Source organism: Sus scrofa, chromosome 11, assembly GCF_054392235.1.
Source record: "Sus scrofa isolate SSC_HxYL_T2T_F1_AM1 chromosome 11, Sscrofa_HxYL_maternal_Yorkshire_Landrace_v2.0, whole genome shotgun sequence".
In the NCBI taxonomy this organism is placed as follows: domain Eukaryota; kingdom Metazoa; phylum Chordata; class Mammalia; order Artiodactyla; family Suidae; genus Sus; species Sus scrofa.
Genome location: NC_139393.1, coordinates 54,794,219 through 54,803,227, shown reverse-complemented (window position 1 = coordinate 54,803,227; position 9,009 = coordinate 54,794,219). Strand labels below are relative to the sequence as shown.

The 9,009-nt window shown below is 40.5% G+C and overlaps 1 non-coding gene across 1 annotated transcript; it reads left to right on the top strand.

The window, feature by feature from the left end:
• Nucleotides 1-7,760: 7,760 nt before the first annotated feature.
• On the top strand, nucleotides 7,761-7,867 carry LOC146398636 (U6 spliceosomal RNA). Its single transcript, XR_014820158.1, has one exon. It is a non-coding gene; the product is annotated as a U6 spliceosomal RNA (small nuclear RNA).
• Nucleotides 7,868-9,009: the final 1,142 nt, after the last annotated feature.

The following is a 9,009-nucleotide window of genomic DNA, read 5'->3' as shown; positions in this document are numbered from 1 at the left end:
TATTTGATCTTACTCCAAGATGGGAGACTAAGATATATCATATGGCAATTTTTACCATACAGTTGGCCTAAATCATCCACATTACTGTAATTAAAGTATATTTTGAGGAGTTTCCGTTGTAGCTCAGCGGGTTAAGAACCCAACTAGTATCCATGAAGATGTGGGTTCGATCCCTGGCCTCGCTCTGGCACTGCCACAAGCTGGGTGTAGGTCGTAGATGTGGTTCGTTTCCTGCATGGCTGTGGGTGCAGCATAGGCTGGCAGCTGCAGCTCCAATTCTACCCCAACCCTGGGAATTTCCATGTTCCACAGGTGTGGCCCTAAAAAGAAAAAAAAGTATAGTTTGAGCCAGATACTGTGCTTTTTATATTTTGATGACTGATACATGGATTGGTAAGTGGCTTGGTTACATAATAGGCCAGTAAAAGATGCTTGTTTCACTCTGACAATTTTCCAAAAGTAGTGTTACATGTAAATCATATGAAAAAACTAATTTGACTAAAATATTTAAAACATTTGAAAAGCAATTGACAATAGACAGAGGGATATGTTAAGATGAACAGAATAAATAATCTGGACATTAAAAAAAAATCCCCTCCTAAGTCACGGTGTACAGCTAGAGACAGGAATTACGCCCTAGTATATGTGAAATATGAATAAAGTTATAAAATAATAAAATCAAATGATAATCTTTTAAAATGCCTTATTATCATTGTATGCTAGTTTTTAAAACTTTAAACAATAAAACTAAATATTAAATGAATGAATGAATAGATGAATAAATAAATAGGTAGTTTTCTTTGGGAGTTCCCATTATGGCGCAGTGGAAACGAGTCCGACTGGTCTGTAAGGATTCAGGTTCGATCCCTGGACTCGCTTAGTGGGTCAAGGATCTGGCGTTGCTGTGAGCTGTTGTGTAGGCCAGCAGCTACAGCTCCGATCAGATCCCTTGCTTGGGAACCTTTTTTTTTTTTTTTTTTTGTCTTTTTGCTATTTCTTGGGCCGCTCCCGTGGTATATGGAGGTTCCCAGGCTAGGGGTCTAATAGGCTACGCCAGAGCCACAGCAACGCAGGATCTGAGCCGCGTCTGCAACCTACACCACAGCTCACGGCAACCCTGGATCGTTAACCCACTGAGCAAGGGCAGGGACCGAACCCACAACCACATCGTTCCTAGTCGGATTCGTTAACCACTGCGCCACGACAGGAACTCCCATTTTTTTGCTTTTAATTTGAGAGTCTTTTTAAAAATTGAAAACCCCCAAAATAGTACATGTACATTCTCTAGTGACAGTAATCGGCTAGAGCTGAGTAGTAACTACCCCCTTTAATGGAGTTTGAATTCTATACATGAACAAGTACATGCATGAGTTTCTGTACAGCTTGAATGTTCACAACCATTTGAGTCTGGTCTTTATACTGAAATGTCAGTTTACACGGGTACAAAACCCTCAGGTCACATTTTCTTGCCTTGAGTGTGTTACATGTGTTACTCCATTATCTTCAGTCTTAAAGGGTTGCTGTAGAAAGGTCTGATGACAGTTCGGTATCATTTCTCTCTCCTTTTTTTCTTTTTGGGCCTCCGTGTAGCATATGGAATTTCCTGGCCAGAGATCAGATCTGAGCCGCAGTTGCAACATAAGCAGAAGCTGCAGCAATGCCGGATCCTCAACCCATTGTGCTGGGCCAGGGATTGAACCTGTGTTCCAGTGCTCCAGAGATGCTGCCAATCCCTCCAGGCCACAGAGGGAACTCCTGATATTATTTCTGTTATCAATGATTTGTGTTTGTGTTTTGGTCTAAATACAAAGTGAATACTTAAAGTTTTTTTTTTAAAAATTCATTAGTTTTACTAAAATAAGTCTTGATGTTTGTTATTTCATGTCAATTTTTCCAGGTACATAGATAGTATGTTTTTCAATATGTATGTTCAAGTACCCCCCCCCCACACACACACGCATATTTAACTTCAGGAAAATTTTCTTGGATTATAGGGGGGTTTTTTTTGTTTTTTGTTTTTTATCTTTTATTTATTTATTTCTACTGTACAGCATGGTGACCCAGTTACACAAACATGTATATATTCTTTTTTCTCACATTATCATGCTCCATCATAAGTGATTAGACATAGTTCTCAGTGCCACACAGCAGGATCTCTCATTCCAAAAGCAATAGTTTGCATCTATTAACCCCAAGCTCCTAGTTCATTCCACTCCTTCCACCTACCCCTTGGCAACCACAAGTCTATTCTAAGTCCATGATTTTCTTTTCTGTGGAACAGTTCATTTGTGCCATATATTAGATTCCAGATATAAGTGATATCACATGGTATTTGTCTTTCTCTTTCTGACTTACTTCACTCAGGATGAGAGTCTCTAGTTCCATCCGTGTTGCTGCAAATGGCATTATTTTTTCTTTTTTATGGATGAATAGTATTCCATTGTGTATATAAACCACATCTTCCTAATCCAATCATCTGTCAGTGGACATTTCGGTTGATTCCATGTCTTGGCTATTGTGAATAGTGCTGCAATGAACATGTGGGTGCATATATCTTTTTCAAGGAAAGTTTTGTCCAGATATATGCCCAAGAGTGGGATTGCTGGGTCATATGGTAGTTTTATGTATAGTTTTCTAAGGTACCTCCATACTGTTCTCCATAGTGGTTGTACCAGCTTGCATTCCCACCAACAATGCAGGAGAGTTCCCTTTTCTCCGCACCATTCCAGCATTTGTTATTTGTGGACTTATTAGTGATGGCCATTCTGACTGGTGTGAGGCGGTATCTCATGGTAGTTTTGATTTGCATTTCTCTAATAATCAGTGATGTTGAGCATTGTTTCAAGTGCTTGTTGGCCATGGATTATAGTTTTTAATATTTATTCTGTTCCATTGTTTTCGTTCTGTCCCTTGGGTATTTCTAGGATACATCTGTAGGAACTTCTCTGTCTTCTCTACCTGTCATTTTGTCTTAAATCCTTTTCACCTCTTTCTTCATTTCTTTTGGAATTTTAACATTTTTTTCTTTTAATCATCTATTTCTGTCAAGACATTATTTATTGTTTTTAATTTGTTCTTTTGTTTCTTCTCATTGATGTTTCCTTAAAATTTTTGAAAATTATTTCCTGAGTTCACTCATTTTTTTCTCCATGTAAACTTTTTTTTTTGTCTTTTTGTCTTTTCTAGGGCTGCACCCACAGCATATAGAGTTTCCCAGGCCAGGGGTCCAGTATGAGCTGTGGCTGCCAGCCTATGCCAGAGCCACAGCAATGTGGAATCTGAGCCATATCTGTGACCTACACCACAGTTCAAAGCAATGCTGGATCCTTAACCCACTTATCGAGGCCAGGGATCAAATCCGTGTCCTCACGGATGCTAGTTGGGTTTGTTATCTGATGAACCATGATGGGAACTTCTCCATGTAAATTTTTGTGCTGCTAAAATAAAGCACATTTATATATGAGGAAAACTCCTAGGCCCAAATAGGGGACACTAAAGTTACCAATGCTACCATAAATGTTTGCCACACGCATTTTAAGTCAAATGAGTGGAGACCTAAAGATACTTCGAACTCTTTAAGCTAGAAAGAGAGCTGAAGACTGGGTGGTTCCCTCTACCTCAGGCTTAAAACCACTGAAGACTGGATAACTTCTAGAATTAGAGGCAAGTTTCTGTTTGTTCTAGTGAACCTTTCTCCCCATCTTAATGATTAGAACAAAGGCAAGAGTTACAAGAAGAGGCACTCCACTGATAAATATAGGTCAATATCAGAACCTCAAAGGGGAGGTAACATAGAAAATCCTGTCTTTTCAAATAGCAAATGCTTTCATTTTATAGTCGTACAGCAGTAGAGTAAACGCCATCTCTCAAATCTTAATCCAAAATCATTCTTTTGGTATCCGTACTAAACAAGGCCCCCTGTACTCTGTACCTTTCCTGAACTGTGAGATCCAGCTGACTCTTTGGGGGTGTTGGAAACCTTTATTTTGTGATCTTCATTGTGGATTTCAACACCATTAGCTATTTATTTAGACAGGTAGACCTCCTGACCAATTTAGACATCAGCATTTATGGGGGTAGCAATTTCATTTATTTTATTATTATTTTTCCCCCACCCCCAAACTGTCTCCTCCAGAGACCATAAGTTTTTCAATGTCTGTGAGTCAGCATCTGTTCTGCAAAGTTCATTCTGTCCATTTTTCAGATTCCACATGTCAGTGAAAGCATTGGATGTTGGTGTCTCATTGTATGGCTGACTTCACTTAGCATGATAGTTTCTAGGTCCATCCATGTTGCTAAAAGTGCCAGTATTTCATTCCTTTTAATGGCTGAGTAATAATCCATTGTGTATATGTACCATATCTTCTTGATCCACTCCTCTGTCGATGGGCATTTAGGTCGTTTTCATGTCTTGGCTATTGTAAATAGTGCTGCAATGAACATTGGAGTACATGTGTCTTTGTGAGTCATGGTTTTCTCTGGATGGATGCCCAGGAGTGGGATTTCTGGATCAAATGGTAGTTCTATTTTTAGTTTTCTGAGGAATCTCCACACTGTTTTCCACAGTGGTTGCACTAATTTACAATCCCACCAACAGTGTCCTAGGGTTCTTTTTCTCCACACCCTCTGCAGTACTCACTGTTTGTTGACTTTTTCGAATGATGGCCATTCTGGCTGGTGTAAGGTGGTACCTCATCGTGGTTTTGATTTGCATTTCTCTAATCATGAGTGATGTTGAACATCTTTCCGTGTGTTTTTTGGCCATCTGTATGTCTTCTTTGGAGAACTGTCTGTTTAGATCTTCTGCCCCTTTTTGGATGGGGTTGTTTGTTTTTTTTTTGGTATGGAGCTGCAGAAGGTGTTTGTAAATTTTGGAGATGAATCCCTTGTCAGTGGATTCACTTGCAAAGATTTTCTCCCATTCTGTGGGTTGTCTTTTCATGTTGTTTAGGGTTTCCTTTGCTGTGCAGAAACTTTGAAGTTTGATTGGGTCCCATTTGTTTATTTTTGTTTTTACTGTCCGTTCCTCTAAGAGGTGGATCTGAGGAGATGTTGCTGTCGTTTATGTCAGAGAGGATTTGGCCTGTGTTTTCCTCTGAGAGTTTGATAGTGTCTGGTGTTATATCTAGGTCTTTAATCCATTTGGAGTTTATTTTTGTGTATGGTGTTAGGGAGTGTTCTAATTTCATTCTTCTCCATGTGGTTGTCCAGTTTTCCCAGCACCACTTATTGAACAAACTGTCTTTTCTTATTATTTTTAATTTTTTGTCTGCCGCTTGGCATATGGAGTTTCCTGGCCAGGGATCAGATCCAAGCCGCAGTTGCAACCTAAGCTGCCGCTGCTGCAATGCCGGATCCTTTAATCCACTGTGCCGGCTGGGGATCAAACTCCTTCTTCACTTTTTATAAGATGTCAAACAAGAAAGATTTTCTAGCTTCCCTGTTCCAGGACATCTTCTTCCGTTGTTTTTGCAAAGTAACAAAGAAAAAAAAATAGCTTCTTTCAGCAATTTGCCTCTCACTGCCTTTTTTATTACTGGGAGAGCAATGGATCAGTTAACAAGAGAGAATGACTTTAAAACAGGGAATATCATAATTGGTAGCTGAGAGAAGAATGGAATTTTAATCAAAGGTACATAGTGAGTTTAATGATCCAAAACAGATGAAAAATTCTCCTCTAGAGTTATAGCCATAACCATAAAAAAATACTGCCTAAAAAACTTTTGTCATGTACATCAGAGCAAAGTGATGAGAAAATTGAGTAGCTGTATAATCCAGAGGTGGTCCCATTGGTTCTTGGCGTATTTAACTTCTCAGCCATTATTTTTTGTTTCTTCCACTCCATCCCTCCACATTTGCTTAAAATAAATTTTCTAGGCCACCTTTTTTAGTGATTTCTCTTAAAGAATCTCACTACCAGGTAAGTTTTCTATGTACTACATATGTCGCTCAAGAATTTGCGTTGCAGAGTTCCCGTTTGGTGCATTGGAAACAAATCTGACGAGTAACCATGAGGTTTCGGGTTTGATCCCTGGACTTGCTCAGTGGGGCTGAGGATCTGGCATTGCCATGAGCTGTGGTGTAGGTCGCAGATGCATCTCGGATCCTGTGTTGCTGTGGCTGTGGTGTAGGCCGGCAGCTGAAGCTCCGATTAGAGCCACAGCCTGGGAACCTACATGTGCCGTGAGTGTGGCCCTACAAAGCAAAAAAAAAAAAAAAAAAAAAAATTGTATTGCATTCTCTGAAGTTTCGTTGAGAACTGACTTAAAATTCCCTAGAGTTTGTCAAAAATACTTTATATACACATTGCTTATTGGCATATACTTTATTCTTTTGTCTGATTTTTGTGTGGAAGGGTAATGCTTATCCTTATACAGATTTGGGAGTTCCCCCTGTGACAAAACTGCCTGTCTTATGACTATTTTCCCTTTTGGAGGCGTGTTAGGTTTCCTGTGTTATATTCTAACAGAATTTCCTTGTTGAGGCCATAGGCTAAGGTCATATCAACAGACTTCGAGCAGGATCTCCTCTCAAAGGACACCTAGGAGAGTACAGAGACCTAAGCCCTTAGGATTTAAGCAGGTGAGAGCAGGGGCTTAGGGGCAGAGATGACTCAAGCTCTGTGCAAAGGGACCAAGTAGACAATGAAGTAGGCTTACCCACTCCCCCTCCCCACTTCTTCTGCCTTATGCTCAGTTTGCTCCTTTGCAGGCTGGTGGATGCTTTGATGATGAGGTCAGTATCTGTGTAGGCAGGTCTCAGAACTGTCATGAATGATAAAAAATGTCCTCCATGGAACCATGGGACATTGTCCAGGTTAGGAGTCAGAACTGTCCAAGGTCATGGACTCCCAGGGAGCTATGAGTGTGTGTCAAATCTGGTGGAACAGCGCCAGGAAAACAAAGGAGAGAACAAATACTGAAGATTGTGGCCAAGAGTTTCAAGTGAGGGAGGAACAGGAAAAGGTGCCAGGTGGTGCCGAGTTTATCTGATTCAGCCCTGAGGCCCAGTACGTGGCGTGTACGCTGGACACACACCTTCTACAAACCACCACATGTTCTGCAGGGGCTGCCAGCTACTTAAAGGGGCTTCTCTCTGAAACATCCTTCCAGAACACAAGAGATTGTTTCCTAAACCTTTTCCATTTTTCTCAGTCCTTCCGATCGACTATTCCTCCTTTATTCTTCTCTGTGAACTCATCTTTCCTTTTACAGATAAAATAGAAATCATCTGATGGAAAATTCTCAAATGCTTGACCCTACCTACATCTCCCAAATGACCTGCTTCCACACTCACTTCCTCCTTTTTTTGCCTTTTTGATGGAAGAGATAATGTGCCGCCTGTCTGCAGACAATTCCTTCACTTCGTTTCAGGATTAAATATCCCTTTCTTATAAAGGAGTTCATTAATTTCACAAATACTAATTGAGCATCTACTTTGTAACAGATGCCAGATTCCATTTGTTGATTAACCTTCCATTTGTAGACTCAACTTCTCTCACTCTATTGGTTTTCTCCCCAATAGGGTTTAACAGTGCTCAATACTCTCCGCTAGTTAAAAACTACTAAATTGAGCCAAACTGCAAAACATCCCCCCAGGCCATCCCCCCTACTCCCTTCTTTAGCTACTCGTCTTTATTGTTCCCTTCACAGCCAAGCCTCTCTAAAAAGATGTCTATACTTTGCATTTTAATGTCTCCCTCTCTCATTAATTCTACAACCCATGGCATTCTAGCTTCTGCTCTTACTAAAAGCGCTTTCATGCTCCTTTTGGCAGCACATATACTAAAACTGGAACAATACAGAGAAGATTAGCATGGCCCCTGTGCAAGGGTGACATGCAAATTCGTGAAGCGTTCCATATTTTTCTGGGACTTTGGGGTTAGTAGATGCAAACTATTGCATTTGGAGTGAATAAGCAGTGAGGTCCTGCTGAATAGCACGGGGAACTATATCCAATCGCTTTTGATGGAACATGATGGAGGATGCTGTGAGAAAAAGAATGGATGTATAAGTATGACTGGGTCACTTTGCTGTACAGCAGAAATTAACAAAACATTGTAAATCAACTATAATAGAAAAAATGTAAATCTTAAAGTAAAAGTGCTTTCTCTCTGGTCCCTGATAACATGCATGTGGCTAAATGGAATGGAACGTTTTTAGTCCTCATCTTATTTGATCTGTACTCAGTATTTTATTTTAATTAATTAATTAATTAATTGTCTTTTTGCCTTTTCTAGGGCCACTCCCGCGGCATATGGAGGTTCCCAGGCTAGGGGTCGAATCGGAGCTGTAGCTGCCAGCCTATGCCAGAGCCACAGCAATGCAGGATCCGAGCCAAGTCTGCAGCCTACACCACAGCTCACGGCAATGCCGGATCGTTAACCCACTGAGCAAGGGCAGGAATCGAACCCGCAACCTCATGGTTCCTAGTCGGATTCGGTAACCACTGTGCCACGACAGGAACTCCTGTACTCAGCATTTTAAAATGAGGGCCACTTCTTTTTTCACTGGGTTTCCATAACATCACATTCCTCCTATGTCTCTGGTTTGTCTTTCGCGGTCTTTTTGCTGGCTGCATTTTGACCTCTATTTCCCTTAAATGTTGATGTTCCTCAGGGTTTCCGAGGCGTCTTTCCTTCTTGTTGTCAGCCCTCCATAGTTATGGCCACAGCTCTTGAGACTGAAATTCTCATCCATGTCATGTAAGAAAAATGCTTTGACATTGTGTTTAGACGTGAAGTTGTTGGAATCACAAAGACTGTCTTGTTTGAATAGACCTATAAGGAGAAAGCCTAAATCAAAATGTGTTCATGAATCCTGATGAGCAATCTCTTTCATGCCAACTAAATACCAGAGGAGTGACACAACAGTTATTGGGTTTATAGTTAGTATCTTAGTCATCACAATGCTGGGTATATGTTATAACATAGATTGTGTAGAGTCTTTTTTTTTTTTTTTTTTCTTTTTAGAGCCGCACCTGCAGCATATGGAAGGAAGTTCCTAGGCT